Source organism: Papio anubis, chromosome 4 (genome assembly GCF_008728515.1).
Source record: "Papio anubis isolate 15944 chromosome 4, Panubis1.0, whole genome shotgun sequence".
In the NCBI taxonomy this organism is placed as follows: domain Eukaryota; kingdom Metazoa; phylum Chordata; class Mammalia; order Primates; family Cercopithecidae; genus Papio; species Papio anubis.
In genome coordinates this window covers 73418249-73435657 of record NC_044979.1, presented here as the reverse complement: position 1 = coordinate 73435657, position 17409 = coordinate 73418249, and positions in this window count along the sequence as shown.

Genomic DNA, 17409 nt, shown 5'->3' with positions numbered 1-17409 from the left:
TACTCTTGCAGCTACTATGACTTTTTTTCTAAGTCAATTTTGTCATCCTTGCAATTTTCTTTGCATAAAATTAGTTCTCCCTAAAGACTCCTTAGTTTTTACTTAACTGAGCTTCTTGAGGGAGTTCCTACCAGTTTGCCAGGGGGGCATAAGCACTGCTGAATCCCGAATCAAACTCACTTTATGCCCTGTCCCCCAGACTCAGTAGACTCTAGAGCAATGGAATAGAAACAAATGAAACTAACATACTGCAAATAACCAAGAGGCCAGGTATCATAATCACTGGGAGATAACTGGGTTGGACAGAGCAGATTCAACGCTCTTAACTGTCTGAGAGCATGCTCTTGGTTTGAAGATAAACTCTGTAACTTCACCGCCAACTGTACCCTCTGTTTTAGATTGCCCTGCACTCTGGGGATTCTCTCTCTCAATTGATTTTTGCCATTTGGTTTTAATTACCACTGTAAGAAAGTATATAGTTTATCTGCAAAATAAAAAAAATCACCACGTTTATATTATATTTGAAATGGAGGACTGAGTACATAAATATGTAGATCAAAACATCAGTGAAATGCACTAAATTGCTTTCTTTCATGATCTGATGTTTGGGATTATTGGATTTTGCACTTAAAAAAACCAATTTAGCTTTATGTTTGTTTTTGTTTCCAAAATAGGAGATAATGCAACTTCAGACAGCTATTTGCAGGTCTTTCCCATGTGGATGCACCTACTCTTTAAAGCTTTCTACTACCTGAATGCCTCTAACTATAATGTTGGTTTAGTTATGTGTTTTGGATGCTTTGCTAACCATTAAAGTTTGCTGTTTATACATCACAGTTACATCCTCCATAACCTTTTTTTTTTTTTTGCAATAGTTAAAATTCACTTAATTGTAGGAAATTTGATGTAAATTTCAGTCCTTTCTAGAAATATTTAAAACACTGGATGTTTTAGAAGCCATGAGGAATAGTATTTTAACACATAACTTTTATTTTCACCAAGCCCACTTAAACCAGGGTAATTTTGTTCCATGGTGTGTAATGTTCTTACTTGTGATTAGTCCTGCAGGTTTCTCTTTTTCTTTTTCTAATTGCAACAACTAAAGGGCAACAACAGCTGCTGGAGTTACAGTTGTCAGACATTTTAGGTAGTTTTCCCCTTTGCAAAAAATAGTTCTGTCGAAAATACCAAACAGTGTATATGTTGAGATTGCCACCCGCTGGTGAAAATAGAGAATTTCCATTTTAATGAGTAATTTTGAAAAACATTTGTTTTTTGTTTTCAGAATATGAGCTTGTATTAGGTTCTTTAAGAAATATGTTTCAAATCCCATTAGAAGGATTAAAAATTTCATTATTACAAATCAAGTTAATGCTGTACTGGAAGCATAAAACAATCATTATGAAACCATTTAAAGACCTTTATTTGCATCTCTTGTAGCCTCCACAAAGAAGGAAAATTGAAAAAAGTTGTAAAACTAAGTATGTCAAAGTGTTATCAGTGGTTATTGTTGATTAAAAGAGATCAAAATAATTTTTTTGCTTCCTTACACTTTTACTTACTCCTACAGAAAGCTTGTATTGCTTTAAAAGAAAATATAAACCTAAAGAGGAAAAATAGGTATATGTATGTATATAAATTGAAATGTATCTTTGGTGCTTTATGGAGTGCTAAAAAAGAAAAAGTATCACCCTAATTCAATGCCACATTTAACTAAACAGATACAAAAGGAACAAAAGCTTAGAGATTGAACTGCAGCTTTCATCACTTCACTAGCACAAATTTTAAATTCAAATGCATACATAAGAATTTATTATGTGATAAAGATGTAATTTCAAATCCATGTGCAAAGGTGCTTGGTCACCTTACATTATATAACAAATAAATCCCAGATGTTAAAAATTCAAATTCAAAATTAAGTAAACTTTAAAACAGATAAGTGAGGTCGGGCACGGTGGCTCACACCTGTAATTCTAGCACTTTGGGAGGCCAAGGCTGGCAGATTGCCTGAGCTCAAGAGTTTGAGACCAGCCTGGGCAACATGGTGAAGCCCTGTCTCTACTGAAATACAAAAGAAATTAGCCGGGTGTGGTGGTGTGCACTTGTAGTCCCAGCTACTCGGGAGGCTGAGGCAGGAGAATTGCTTGAACCCGAGAGGTGGGGGTTGCAGTGAGCAGAAATCGCACCACTGCACTCCAGTCTGGGCGACAGAGCAAGACTCCATCTCTACAAAAACAAAACAAAACAAAACAAAACAAAACAAAACAAACAAACACAAAAACAAAAAAACAAAAAATAATCATGTAAGTGAATATTTAGCTTAAGCAAAAAGGCAAAGAAAAAAATTATGAAGAAAAAATATAAAGCAAAACATATGTATATGAAAATTGCCATAAAAGGAAATGATAAAATGGAAAAATTATTTATAGCATACAGAACAGAAAAAATAAATAAGACGTCATTTAAAAGGGTCTATGAGCATTTGAAAAACACATTTAATTTCAATACTAATCAAAAGATTGTACGTTTTTTAAAAATGAAAAGTTTTGCTATAAAATTGGCCAAGATTTAAACTATTTTATTATATCTAATGTTATCAAAAGTACTTCATGTTATAAAACTATTCTGCTGCTTAAAATTATTTCTTAAGAAGATATATAATAACATGGAAAAATGCTCATATAAAATTTAAATTAAAAATAGAATTTAATAATAAAATGTTTTTTTCTATATCTGTCCAGAAGGATATATTCCAAAGTTTAAATAGTGATTATCTGTATTACTCGAGTTGTTGGTGATAATTGGTTTCATTCATTTCTGTATTTTTTAAAAGTTTGTAAAAAAAAATTGCAAATATATAAACTGCTTATTAACTTTTCTTTAAAATCAGGGTATAAAATAATGCATATAGTTTGATTAATATTTTAGTAAAAATAAAAGCATATGTGCATGTATACTTATATATATGTTTTAAAATTCATATAAGTAGATTAAAACATATTTTAGAATTTTAATAGTGATTACATGCATGTTTGATTATATGGTTATGTTTTTATGGTTTAAGTAGTGGTTATAGGTTATAGGTGGCTATAGATGACTATTTTCTACATCATTCATTTTGTGATTATTTTACTACAGTTAAACAAAAATGTATGTGATATATGTATACATTAAAAAATTATCTTTAGAAAGAAAATATCTTTCTAAAATAGTAATAGTAACTATTACTAATAGTAATAAACTAAATAGTAATATGAAAAAACATTTATGAAAACTTTAGTTAAAAACAGAAAAAAACACAACCTAATATATGCAGCTTGCTCACAATTTGATAGAAATGGAAGCATATTTCTATTTTATTCATATGTGTATATGAATAGATTTTAAAAACTTGGAAGGGCATGTTCTAAAGTTTTAATTGCAATTATAGTACTGTGAATATAGTGGATAGTTTTCTTCTTCATTCATTTCTAACTTTTTAACTAGAAATCATGAAGCATACACATATATTTATCTCAAATATATCAAATTGTATACATTAAATATGTGCAGTTTATGTCAATTATATCTCAATAAAGCTGATAAAAATGTATAAATGTTGTCCTATAAAACAAGTTTACCTATTCTTTATAAAAAGAAACATGAATAATTTTAAAACACAAAGTGTTCACTTTTTACTAGCTCAGTACCCATTTGTATGGTTGGTTCAAAAATAACTGCAGTTTTTGCCATTAATTACTTTTAATGCAATACCCAATACATTTAAAAATATTTCTTCACTAGCATTTCGCACAGTAATGAAATAGCATTTTAAACAGGTTTTAGAAGTTTGGATCTGCATATTCTTTGGAAGGTTGGTAGGGAGGGGTGAGTGGGGTAGAATATTCCTACTTATCAAGATATGTTAGTCCCTAAAAAGAAATGAATATCATGCCCAAGAAGCTGACTACTTTGTGGAAACATTCAGCTATTTATTTTTTCATCACAAGATGGTGATTTCTTATGATTAACAGATTTAAGTAAGCAAGTAACCAAGAAAGCATGATGTGAATTTTCAAAAGAAACCACTAATTTAGATCCTAGTGTCTCTCATTAACATATCCTGTGCTGAAGGAGTACATTTATTGATTATGTGAACTGTTAAATAGTCCATCTGCAATGCAAATGTAACTTTAAAATTAAAAATCTGACATCAATTCATTTTTCTCAAGTGACTTCAGAACTAAATTAAATAAAACACTTGATATGAGGCAGTCAGCCTTTTCTGATAAAGCTTTCAAATATCTGGCATGTTAAAAGTGTGCTGCTAGGCATGTGAAAGATGACACCAGGCAAAGAAAGACAGTCTCAATCATTTTTTAATAAAGGAAAATATACAGCTCTCCTGTGCAGCTGCATACTGCTTGACTGGTGGGCAATACTAATATGTATTCAGAGATATGATGATGTATCTGCTTGTTTTGCTGAGCTGTATGGAGACCTCTTGCACAGATGCTCCCATGTGACAGCTGGCTATATAGTTTGGGTTGCCTTCCTTGCAAGGCTCACAGTCTAAAACTCAAGCACCTAATTTTTAAATACTAACGCAAAGCACAGACCTAAGAATGAATAGAAATACTCATCTCTGAGGCATGTCATGAGTTGATTATAATAAAAATTGCTTAATTATTTATTAGTGGTTGCTTTATAAATTACTCTCTGGTTTTGCTGGAGGGCATAAACTGTGAGATGGGAGAAAAGAGTTAGAGAGCTGAAATAGTCAGGGGACACTGTGGTTAAGGGTTTCCTATACTACACAAACGCCTTTGGACTTTATCCTGCAAGTGCTGTGGAAACAGAAATCTTTTAACAGGGAGTTGAAAGGTCAGATTTGTGTTTTCTCTGTGTAATGGAAGATGGATTTGAGGGGAACGAGAAAAGAGGCAGGTAGTAACATATTAAGGTGAAAGACTGAAGTGAAAAGTTGCAGTACAGCTGAAAAAGAAGGGAGGAAGCCCCAAAAACAAAGGCTAAAGAAGTAAAGTTATAGAAAAACATTTAGGAGGATATGGTAGTTGATTGAATGTGAGAACCAGAGGTAAAGGAGAGGAAAGAATTGTATTTTCTGTTTTGTATAACTGGGTAAATAGTATTAACCCCCTTAACTGATACTGAAATCACAGGTGCTAATGCAGATTAGAAGGGGAAACATTAAGTGGCTGATTGACCTACTTTTCCTGATGGATACATGCAGTCATTCAGAAATTTTGTAAGAGCAATTGTATAGACAAACATACAATAAACAATGACAGTAAAATTATAAACACAATGCTGCAAATAAATCACAAAAGGCCAGGAAAACATGAGAGTCTTTTTATGAAGCTGATATTAGGGACATGGACAAAGATGGAACAATTAGGTTATATTAATTGTATTTGTTATGTTGCAGTGGGAATGATTTTACTTGCTATAATAATGAGCTCTGTTATAATGGGTATTCTCCTTGTGTCTCACCTATTCATTCACTAGAATGAGGTTTTATTCTTTTCCTTTCACAAAGTAAATATACAATAAGATCAAATAAATTTTGATGATTGCCAACAGATGGTGAGGGGCTCAACTTGAGGACCATCTGATCTTTGGCTTTTCAGTTCTTTCCGGCTGTTCTTTCTACTTAATTACCTTCCCCTCACTTCCTAATCCCTTCCATGTAATTCTACACCAAGACTGGGTCTAGCACTATTAATTTTCCACAGCCTACACTATTTTCTGATAAGATATTCTTTCTTAGCTGGTTGCTAATGGACCTAAACAGTCTGGTTTTAGCAGAACCTTTCAATCCTATTTGAATCATGTCTTTGCTCAATTTATTAATTCAGTTTAATGCAGAGAATTTAAAACTTACTCTTACAATTTAATCTCATTTCACATCTGACACAATGAATCAACCACCAGTGATTTTACATAATCAAAGAACCATTTCAACTAACTTATCTTTTAAATCCTTCTATATGAGACATATTTTTTTTCAATCATTAAAACAGGCTTACTAGAGCGATATATGTGTTTCAGTAACAAATTTCCCTCATTACCTGAATGCATCTATGCATCTTTCGAGAATGAAGCAGAGAAAGTATTGCTGTAATAGATATTTTAACAATATATCAGGGAAGCACAGAAAGGAATGTACGAACACTCAGAAAGGACTGCCTAGGGCAATTTTCTATAGATTTTTGTATGTATATTTATATAATCCATATCTAGACAGAACTTTTTTTTCTTGACAAGTGTATTTTAACATTCAATTCAATATAAGGAGGCTGTCTCCGTGTTCTGTTCAATAGTCCCTAATAACAACTGCTTTACCAAGGGAGACGAATAAAATTTTGTTGATTGAAGCATCCTGCGTCATAATGTGTTCTCATGTTTCTGTAATGTTTAGAGGTAATTTAACCAAATGCTTGTTCTTTTGAATGAGAAATTGTACATCAAAACTATATATTGTTCTACATGTAGCCTGCATTTGTAACACAATAAAGCTTAGTTTTAAATATACCATCTATGTTTTGTGAATGCTAGTTAAAAATAATCCTACTTTCTTCTGATAATGAAAGTAATATATGTTCTTTTTTTTGAAAAATGCAGAGAGATTAAAGAAAAAACCAGGGTAATATGCATCACCTCACTAGAGAAAATGGCTATTAATATTTTTACTTACATCTTTTCTGCATTTTTATGCATATCTATAAAAAATAAAAATTTTAAAGCAAATTTGAACTTACATTGTATGTAATGATTTACGTGGATAATCACTACACACATTAACTTAGATGAATTTTACTCTCTGTGTATGTGAGAGAAACAGTAACTTAATTAAATTTTTAAAATTCCTCTTCATTTAGCTCATGAATATATGCTTTGGAATAAGCATGAGATGAGGGATAGGAATTTGCTTTTTTCTTAGTCAATTTCAGTTTCTGTGTGTCTCACATGGTGTGTGAAACTTGCTACAGTGACTATGATTCTGATGGTAAAATTACATATTTTTCTTATAACATGGACTATACTCAAGCCAACAATTTTGATGCACAATCACAAAAACAGCCCTTACTATTCTAATACTAAAAGGAAAACTGTGTGGAAGTTATGGTATTTGATCTCCAACCTAGAGATTTTCAAGGGTAATGTTGATTATGCAAAACTTTTTCTCCATTATGTGCTAGTTTTAAAACCTAACTTCCTGCATGGGATGCAACTCCCCTGTAATCTACTTCTTTATTTTAGCAATAGTTATTAATTTTTTTCTATAAGTATATTTTGAGAACATTTAAAATAGTGGATTGCAATCCATCAAATGGATGCACCATATCTACTTAAACCAATCCACTATCATTAGACATTTGGTTAATTTCCAATGTTTTGTTATAAATAAAGCCATGACAACTGTTGTGCCTGAGATATGATATGAGGGTCAGTCATTATATTTGCACATGGACTTAATGCTGTTGTAGTGTCTTTCTTTCAGGCACTTTTACCACTCCCATGCTAAGATACAGGAAGAAGGGGGATGTGACTTCCCAATAACTAGCTAGGGGTTACCTTCATTGGAAGAGAAGGCAATAAAACATGATTTTAGAAATATAATCTTTTCGTGGTTTTTGCAGACTCCTTTCCATGACACCTGTTTAGAGGGTTGGATTTGCACATAGTCACGTGAACCAGTTCAAAGAGTGTTTTTGCGTGGCTTTTTGAGAGCTGCAGTGTTCTAGTTCCTTCTGTCAGCTTTGCGCTGCAAATAGCCATGGTATTTCCCAAAGTTAGAAGACTTCTGTGATTCACGTGCTTGTTCTTCAGACCCACACAGCTCTCCCTCCAAGTTTAGGTTGCCCGGACAGCTGCACTGGGGGAAAGCTATGTGCTGTTCTGATTTGTGCAGTGGAGAGAAAACTTGAGTCTCACACTTTACGAGAACCCTTCATACGGACTCTACTGGGTCAAAGTCTTTAGAAAAATCTAATATTAATTTATTAGCACTCATTCCTTGTCCAAGATATAAACATTTTAAAGGCTTTTGATACATACTGATAAATTTCTCTCCAGAAATTTTGTACGAATTTATACCACATCAACTGTAGATGAGAGTGATCTTTTGTCTAAACACTTATCAACCTATTATTTTTAAAGGAAACATAGCCAGAGATTAAGTGAGCTTTTTAACTTCATGTTTCTTTAATTTCTAAAGGAATTGAACATCCTTTGTGCATTTTAATGACCTTTTGTTTTTTGTTATTCATGTTCTTTGTCACCCCCACCCCCTCTTTTTTTTCTGTACAAGCATTAAAAAAATTGATATCTAAGAACTCTTTATATTTTAAGTCTTTATCTAAAAGCAAAATGCTCAAATTGTATTAAGAAACATATATATATAGATAGATAGATAGATATTTTTTCTTTTCTTTTTTTGAGATGGAGTCTCACTCTGTCACCCTGGCTGAGATGCAGTGGCATGATCACTGCAGCCTCTACCTCCTGAGCTCAAGCAATCCTCCTACCTCATCCTCTGTAGTAGCTGTGCTACATATGTACCACCATACCTGGCTAATTTTTTAATTTGTGTAGAGACAGGGTCTCACTATGTTGCCCAGGCTGGTCTCAAGCTCCTAGGCTTAAGTGATTCTTCCGCTTCGGCCTCCCAAAGTGCTGGGATTATAGGTATGAGCCACCAGGCCTGACCAACATATATATTTTCAAGGAGAAAGTAGTGCTAGGAAGAGTGTGAGATGGGTAGATAGGAAGCAGGCATTCAAATACAAAGTATTTGAATTAAATTAAGTTTCTGTTTTGTCCAGAACATTAAAACTTTTGTGATGCAGTTTGTATAGAGATGTTATTTATGGTCTTTCATACCCTTGCCCTCTTTAAAAATTGCCCACACAGAGCTTCTGATGTCTAGGTGGCTATGTTTTATATCACACGACTCTCATTATGGGATACCTACCCAAACGTCAGCACTTACTAGGCTGTCTAGAGATTTATGAACAATATCAGAATCTCTCTCTTAGAAATCAGAATGACAAATAATAATAATAATAATGAAAGCCAATTAATAGCAGATATGAAAAAAACATGCAGAATGTGAATGAACCAGATTAGTGGTGAATCTGTAGAAGAAAGAGTTGAAAAAGTCACAAACTCCTGCTCCTGAGATCTCTGAAGCCGCCTTAAATAGAGAGCCACGCCTGTCATGGTGGTGTGAGCCTATAGTCCCAGCCACTTGGGAGGCTGAGGCAGGAGGATTGTTTGAGCCCAGGAATTCGAGGCCACAGTGTGCTATGATGGCACCGTGAGCAATCACTGTATTCCAGCCTGGGCAACATAGCAACACCCTGTCTCTAAAAAAATAAATAAATAGAGAGGCAGCCATGTTGCAGCTCCAATTTCAGTAGGCTGTTACCTTTCTTGCTCTTATTTCTCTATGTATGTCCCTGCCACTTGAGCTTCCTTGAGTGGATCTCTGTTAGTTTTGCTTAAATAAACCTGAAGATACAAGATGCTCATAAGGTAAAGTACCTGTGATACAGATTTTGGACTATCTTAGTTACTACAACTCTATACATATTCCAGCAGTCATTTTTATAGTTTCCTTTTTTGTTTAACAATTGTTCAACATAATGAGATAGCCAGGTGGGAGGGGGTCCCTGGAAAAACTCCAACCAGCCTGCACACTAGGAGGAATGCGCATTGGGGTGGAGACACAGAAGTTCGTGCTGTTTGCATGGGGGAGTAGCCTGGCCCCTCCTCTTCCTATGTGGAAACTGGAATTCAAATGGCCAGGTGAGAAGCACTCTAACAGGGACTCTGGCCTAGGGAAGAGTCCCTGTTTCCCCTTTTCTTCTTTTTTCACCCAATAAAACCCTGTCTTACTAACCATTCAAACTGTCTGCAAGCCTGAATTTTTGTGGCCATGGAACAAAGAACCCTGTCATTAGCTAAACTAAAGAAAAATCCTGCAACAATAAAATCACTAAGTCTAGAGTCTGTATTATTGGACTAGGTGATAGAGATACAGAGATGAATCAGACAATCTGCCATCTAGAAGCATGTAGTTCAATTACACTTTTCTATATAGCGTGGTCGTTCATTACTGCAGATTGTCAGATCAATGGTGACCAACTAGTTGCTAGGCAACTTGAAAGACAAGAATACAGAACGGATGCAGCTTCATTCTGTTATAAATTCTTCTTTGAAATGTTTGTCAAGAACTCTGAAGGATCTGGAATTTTCTCTACTTTAAAGCTAAGATGTTAGCCGGCCGCAGTTTGATAGATGCTGACAGAAGGCATGCAGCTTCTGGGTCACAGAGACAAAAGACTTTGTTCCAGCAAGGCAAAGAACTAAAAGCTTTATATTTACTTCAGGCCCCCTTTTCCCAAGTCCCTTGGGGAAAATGCTGAGCAATCCAAATGGATGTGTTGCAATTGAGAAACACCAGCATATGGAACCCAAAACTACAATGGGCTGGGAGCAAACCTGCCTGATATTTGCCCTGCAGGGAGCTATTATCTTGATTATAGTGGACAGTAACCTCTCTTCTGAAGGAGACATTAATTCTCTCTTCCAAGGTTGCACACTATCATTATACAAACATCCTTGAACAGATATTTCAGAACGAAGGTCATCAGTGTCTCTGCTTGCAAAACATGCAGAAATGCCAAACATCCATGAACTGTGTTCCAACAATGTTCTTTCTCTGGGTACTTTTTAAGACCATTCAAAATTGTGACTCTTATTTCTCCTTTAAGTTGGTCCTGTATTCCTCCATTTTTGCCATATCCTGTTTACTAGGTATATTAGTTAAAACTGTTTTTTTTATATATATATAACAGAAATTAACTTTCTCTAACTTAAGCAAAAAGGAAAGTTAGTAGAAGGATACTGGATTATTTAATAATTGAAAGAACAACCAGAAATCTAGTACTGTTTTGTGACCTCATCTGCAAAAGTTCACAGTCATCTGTAGAGTGCTGTCATTATCACGCCTCCATTATTCTCTGCCATTCTCCACTGCAACTTTTAAATTTTCAAAAGAGAGGAGTTGAGTGGCTCAGCTTGGCTAAGGCTCTTCCTTTAGCTTTTCAGTTAATTCCCAGAGGGGAAGGGCCATAAAAGCACCTAGTAAATCTTGGCTGTTCCTATAGAAAGAGAGATGATTTCTTTGGAACTTTGGCATCCTTCCCGATTGCTTTCTATTATATCTGGATTCATTTTGATTGATATTCCATTGCTCATAAGAGAAATGCTGTTTTTGTTTGGAGCATTATTTCATTTCGCTTTTTAAATCAATTCAGTACAGTTTTGCTTTGTGTGTCATTTTCTTGGCCATCTTTTACCATTTTCCCATTTTTTTTGAGCCGTTTTTTGAAGTGATCTGAACTAATTTAGTAATTCAAGAGTCTTTGGTAAATATAAGTAGTCTGTGGTGATTGAAGATAGATAGGATTATATGTCTTTCCCCATTAATCTTGCTACCAAGTGGTATGTCACAAATAGAGCAAGATTTAGCCTAAGTTTCATTATGTCAAATATTTATTAATTCTCCATATATCTTCAAGACCATATTTCAACTATGAAAAATTATTATTGACATCTTTTATGCTAATTAACATACCCTCTGGTGTAGATTTTAATGATGGTATTTGAAATGCCAGAGTAGCCAATTCTAAAGCTATGGATTTTCCTAATTAGGATGTGTCCAAGATTACTCAATCAGTCCTGAAGTGTGGATTAATGTTACTTTATAGCCCTCATGCACATATATGCATAAAACCTCCTGTGGAAGTATTTTTAAAGTAAATTACCTGACAGACAATATAATAGGTCAGATTTTAGGCATTTAGTCATGCACTCATGCTAATTTCCACACTTCTTTGTAATTAACATTCTTCCTGACTGGATTAATTGGGTTAGCAATAAGTAATCACATTTGTAATATTGCAACTGTTCCCAAATTAATTGCTCACATGTTCAATGAGCCATTACATGTTCTTTTTAAAGCAGCTTAAAGAGCCCACTATTTGAGAGCTGTAGTCCTAAACATTTTGCAGAGAGGGATCTAGAATCACCTAAAAATATGATGATGTTAATATACCAGTGGTTCTCAAACTCTGAGAGTATATGAGAACCACCTTGGTGTACTAATTAAATATAGAAATATCTTGGGTCCACCCCTAGCAATTCTGGTTTGGTAAATATTGTGTGGGGTCTGGAAAAACTTAGAGAAGTACAATATACTCTGTCTTCCTAGAAAAAGGCATATAGGCACAGACTTCCCACTTTGCCAGGACTTTAAGGGAGGGTTTCAGAACCTTGTGGCTTTAGTTTCATACAGTTTTTCTCAAGACTTCCTGCATATTACAATCAACAAGGGAGTTTTAAATAATATTTCAGACCAATTAGATAAAAACATGAGTGGTATAGGATGTCTAAACAGTCTGCATGATTTTCTTCCCAACCCAGGAGGCAGACTAGAGATTTTTCCTCAATGTATCAATCTATTTTACTGAATTAGACTTACTTGGCAGATACCTCACAAAAGTGATAACAAAAAACAATCACCCTATACATCTTACAAAATACACAGTTTAATTTGTGTATTGGTGAGAAGGTACATCATTTGTGTCATTGATTTGTCTTTCTTTCTTCAAAGGTTCAAAGGATTCAGTGGACTTTGTTCTGTTTTTGATACATAGCCCTCCAAGTTTGAGAGAAGGAAAGCAAAGCTCTTTTTATAATTTACGGTGTCAAGGTGACCATTTATTGTGATATTTTACTGGAAGAAAGTCTAAGAAAACATGTGGAGGTTAAAACTGACCATAAATTCACTATATTTTTAAAAGCATGCCCAGTTATAAATAAAAGTACATATTTGTTGAGAATAACTCAGAGAAATGGTTAAATGGGCAATTTTCCAGATGTTATCTGAGGAAGGTTTTTTTTTTTTAAATTATTTTGACTAGGAACAAACCTTATCATGGTGAACAAAGTAGCAGTTAGAAACTCTAGTTATATTGATAAAGTTTTAGAAATGATTTCAAACTTCTGTATTATAAGGGAAAGTAGATCTATAATCAGTGTTAGAAAAACCATTTTGAAAATATATATAATCAAAGCTTCTTCCATGTTTCTTTGAAGTGGATCCACTTACAATATGACTCACATAAACATTCAAAGCACTGGCAATAATAGGTGATTTAAAATGTTTAAAGCCCTTTAGTAAATTCATGTAGGGCAAGAAATTTCTCTGAGGACATTAATAATTATGATTATTTCTTACGCTGGTAAACTCTTGAGTTAGAATTTTTACAGCCAGCCACAAAGTTTTATAAAATCAAATTGTAAAAATTAAGTGTCAGAGGTTTGCAAATTTAACATGTATGAGTTATAGTCGATTTGTGTAGAAGAACTGACTTCCAAGTAAGCAAAGGAGCCATTTCTAAGCTTAGAAATCTTTTTTTTTCCTCCAAAATTGGACACCTAAGGCATAGGGGACAGACCAGTTAAATATTAAATGCAAATTTGTTCTTTTTGTCAGCAATTTTATTTTATGACTGTGAAGGTGGAATTGTGGGTTTACTTTTGCAAAACATTGGAGAGATTTTTATACTTTTAATAAAAACTGGATGCTTTTCTATTGGGTTGTGGAGGACTCACCAAAATTGTGAGTATTTGAGACTTTGCTGGAAGCTATCTGTGGTAAGGGAAATTGCAGGATAATTGAATTGTAGATGTGCTTGCATCTTAGGCTACTGTTGTTAGAGAAGATAGTACTTCTGAAAAAGTGGTTACTTTTCTTGACGTTGGAATTAAAGGCTTTTAGGGAGGATTCAGGCTTGAGGGGATAATGATAGTGATGGTTCTAATGCTCCTGAGTGCTTACCTCCGGCCAACCTTGCAAGCTGCTATGCATTCACATCTCTGATCCTGACAGTCCGGTGGATAGTGTTTTTATTATCCCCATTTAACAGATTAGGAAATGGTGGACAGCATACAAATCCAGATAGCTCTGGATTCCTAAACACTGATTGTTTGTTACCACACCCTCTTGTCTCTGTTCCATATAATAGACCCACCCTTTGCTTAAATCCTCAAAGGTGCTCACTTTATATTGGGGCAATGTTTGTAGCATTGGACAGCTCTACTCATCCAAAAGTTCATTCTTTGTTTGAGCTTATGTTTGTCTCTTTGTGGCTTCCATTTATTGGCTCCATGGGAGTGATATTAAAGATAGATCAGAGAGGGAAAGTAAAATAGGGAGTACTGAGAACATGAAGGTAGACCCCTATGGAAGTTGAGGAGAAGTCTGTGTGTCTGGAGTTAACAGGATATAAGCACAGGAAGCTGTTCTATTTTCTCCTCCTAAATTGGAATTTTCATTCTCCAATGGTATGCCCGTGGTACTGTTAAAGGACTGAGGTGTTCTGTTATCCAGCCAGCAGGGGGAGCATTGAACTCGAATTGACATTCCGTAGAGATAGAAAGGTCCATCCACTTGGCAGTAGGTGTTCTTACTCTGCCTAGCATTAATAGATTCCATTTTTAAGATATTGTTTATCTTTTCTTTCATCATTATTGTGGTTAATTAAGCCATGGGACACCAAGAGCAATGCCGCACTACAAAAATACGTTCGCTTTGATGGTAAAATGCATTGTGTGCTTTGCTTATAAATTTCTTTAAATTTATCGTGAATCTCAATTTTAAGGATACCTTTCTAGATTCCAGTAGGATTGTTAATTTTGGCCAAAATTACTCCTATGTCTGGAGCTCAGAATATTAGGTTTGCTTTGGAGCAATCAGATGAAAAAATTTGGTTCTATGAGGTGATTTGAGGATCCCTGGAAAACAATTACAGTATTGTCCTCAAGATATTTTACAGTGCCAGGAATTGCAATAATTTTTAGGTTAAACTCTGTCACTTTTAAAAATTAAAAAACGAATACATTCACATTTTACCTAAAAGGCATAGTTCAATTAATTGTCCCCCATTACTGAGTTTGTTTGCTCTTCTTTAAAAAGGTTCTGAAGATTGGTGCATTTTTATGTTGCAAAGTACAAGAACAGGTCATAAGGTATATGTCAAGCCTTGTTAAAGCATAGGACAGAGGACTCATATCAGAAAAGTGGAAGAATAAAAGACAAACCGTTATTTAAATTTGGACTGGTTCTCTCAGGTCTTAGGATAGGAGAAGTAGCATGTTCTGAGTAAGACACCTAAGATGAGATATGAAAGTCATAGTTCAGGCTGGGTGCGGTGGTTCACACCTGTAATCCCAGCACTTTGGGAGGCCGAGATGGGTGGATCTCCTGAGGTCAGGAGTTTGAGACCAGCCTGACCAACATGGCAAAACCTGTCTCTACTAAAAATATCAAATTAGCTAGGCGTGGTGTAATCCCAGCTACTAGGGATGATGAGGTAGTAGAATAGCTTGAATCTAGGAGGCGGAGGCTGTAGTGAACCAAGATCGCACCACTGCACTCTAGCCTGTGCAACAAGAGTGTAACTTCGTCTCAAAAAAAAAAAAAAAAAAAAAAAAGAAAGTCATAGTTCAGAAAAGTCCAGGGTTTAATGATGTGGATAAAGCTTCTTTTGTGCAGTGGCTTATAGCATCTTATTGGGACATGAACCCTTAGGAGTATCAGATGAAATTTGTGTACTTTTCTTCCAAGAAAAATGTACATACCCACCGAATGTATGTAACATGTGATTTCAGGAGTTCATTGATGCTCTTCCTCCCCTGAAGACCATCCTTGTTTAGTGCAATACTCTCTAAAATGGAAGCGGGGTGGTGCATGCATCCCAGGGGCATGCAGAATGATCCACTGGACTATGGACCCTTCTATGCGTATTTATTTTCTGTCTTTACAAATTTTTTTTCTGTAGAGGTTTTATATTGCATATACTAGCATCATAATATATGCATAACATTTATATATACGTAAGTAAATTTGTTGTAAGAACTCAAATTTTTACTAATAAGGAGGCATAATTCAAAATTAATAGACTACCACTTTAGAGAGTGGTGCTAATTAAGTGTAAATTCTACACTCTCTTCCTCTTAAATCAGAGGGCCAGTGATCAGAAAATAAATCAAGAGGTTTCCACCGGTGGCCCAGAAATTTTGGACCTAGTGATGACAAGTCTATTTGCCCATACTTTACTCAGCACTTTCACACATGCCTGGTTTGGTCCCCCGAGCAGTTCTGTGAGATGATAGGTATGGTAATAGAAATCTCTAAGAGCAGGCACGTTAACTAAATTCTCAAAAAACTTAAGAGACTTTCCCAAGGGCCCTGGGCTAGTCAATGGTAGAGCTAGTACTCCTAGCCTTGGCTGCTGACCACAAATTATGTGCTCATTTCACTGAACAACAGGGATAAGTCAATCATTACTGGTTGTCTATGGCCCCATTGCTGCAGTTACTAGTGCTCCCTGAGGATACGGGGTTGTCCAATCCACGGCTGATCCAGGCACAAGGATAGAAAACATATTTTAGCTACTTGATCAGAGAGTTAGGAAGCTGAGCTAACAATTCAGCATTAGCTCTCTCCTGTTGGTACTGTAATACCAACATATTTCAAAACAGATAGAGGACTCTGGAAGAGTTTAGATACATCTATGTTCAAAAAAGATTTACAATGGGTTATTAAATGGGAGTTCTGAGGCTGGCTTCATAAGTGCCAACCGCTCTTTCTCCCAAATTTCCCCTGGTGCCACTGTCAAAGACAAAGTACTCATCTAGATGGATTGTTGTTCTGACCCAGAATGACATTTCCAACTTTTCTTATATATAATCCAATTTCTGAACTTCCTTTTCAGTGATATTAAGTGGAATAGCATAAAAAAGTCTTTTGGCATTAAAGATAATAAATGTGTTCAGCATTGCTCAGGTATCTTTGCTCTTTGCCAGTGCATTAGCTGTATTGATTTTAGAATTTTAAATGACCCTTTTTACTAGACTTGATTAATGTCCCCTCCCCAGATCTTGGCTACCTGCTTCTTCTCTCTTTCACGTGCAATTTTCTTCCCTTTCGCACTCCTACAAGTTAAAGGTGGCTGACCTTCACTCGACCAAGGGTCAAGAAATGTTGTGAGGAGTATGCTTTGGGCCTGGTGATCAGCCTGTAAAGAGTGGGCTGGTCGTGGAAGGGCCAAGTCTTCAGTCCATTGCTCTATGTCCACATTTGAGCCCAGGCCCTGGGAACACTCACAGTGGACCTCCTGGCTTGGTAAGTACCAGCCTGTTCTAATATGTGACTTCCAGAGAAGAAGCATTGAGCCAGACAGAGAGCTTGCAGGTGAAATGAGATCTCTATCAAGAGAGGCTAGTTCAATCCAAATATCAGTTACTGTGTGAGACAAAGGTTAATTTCCC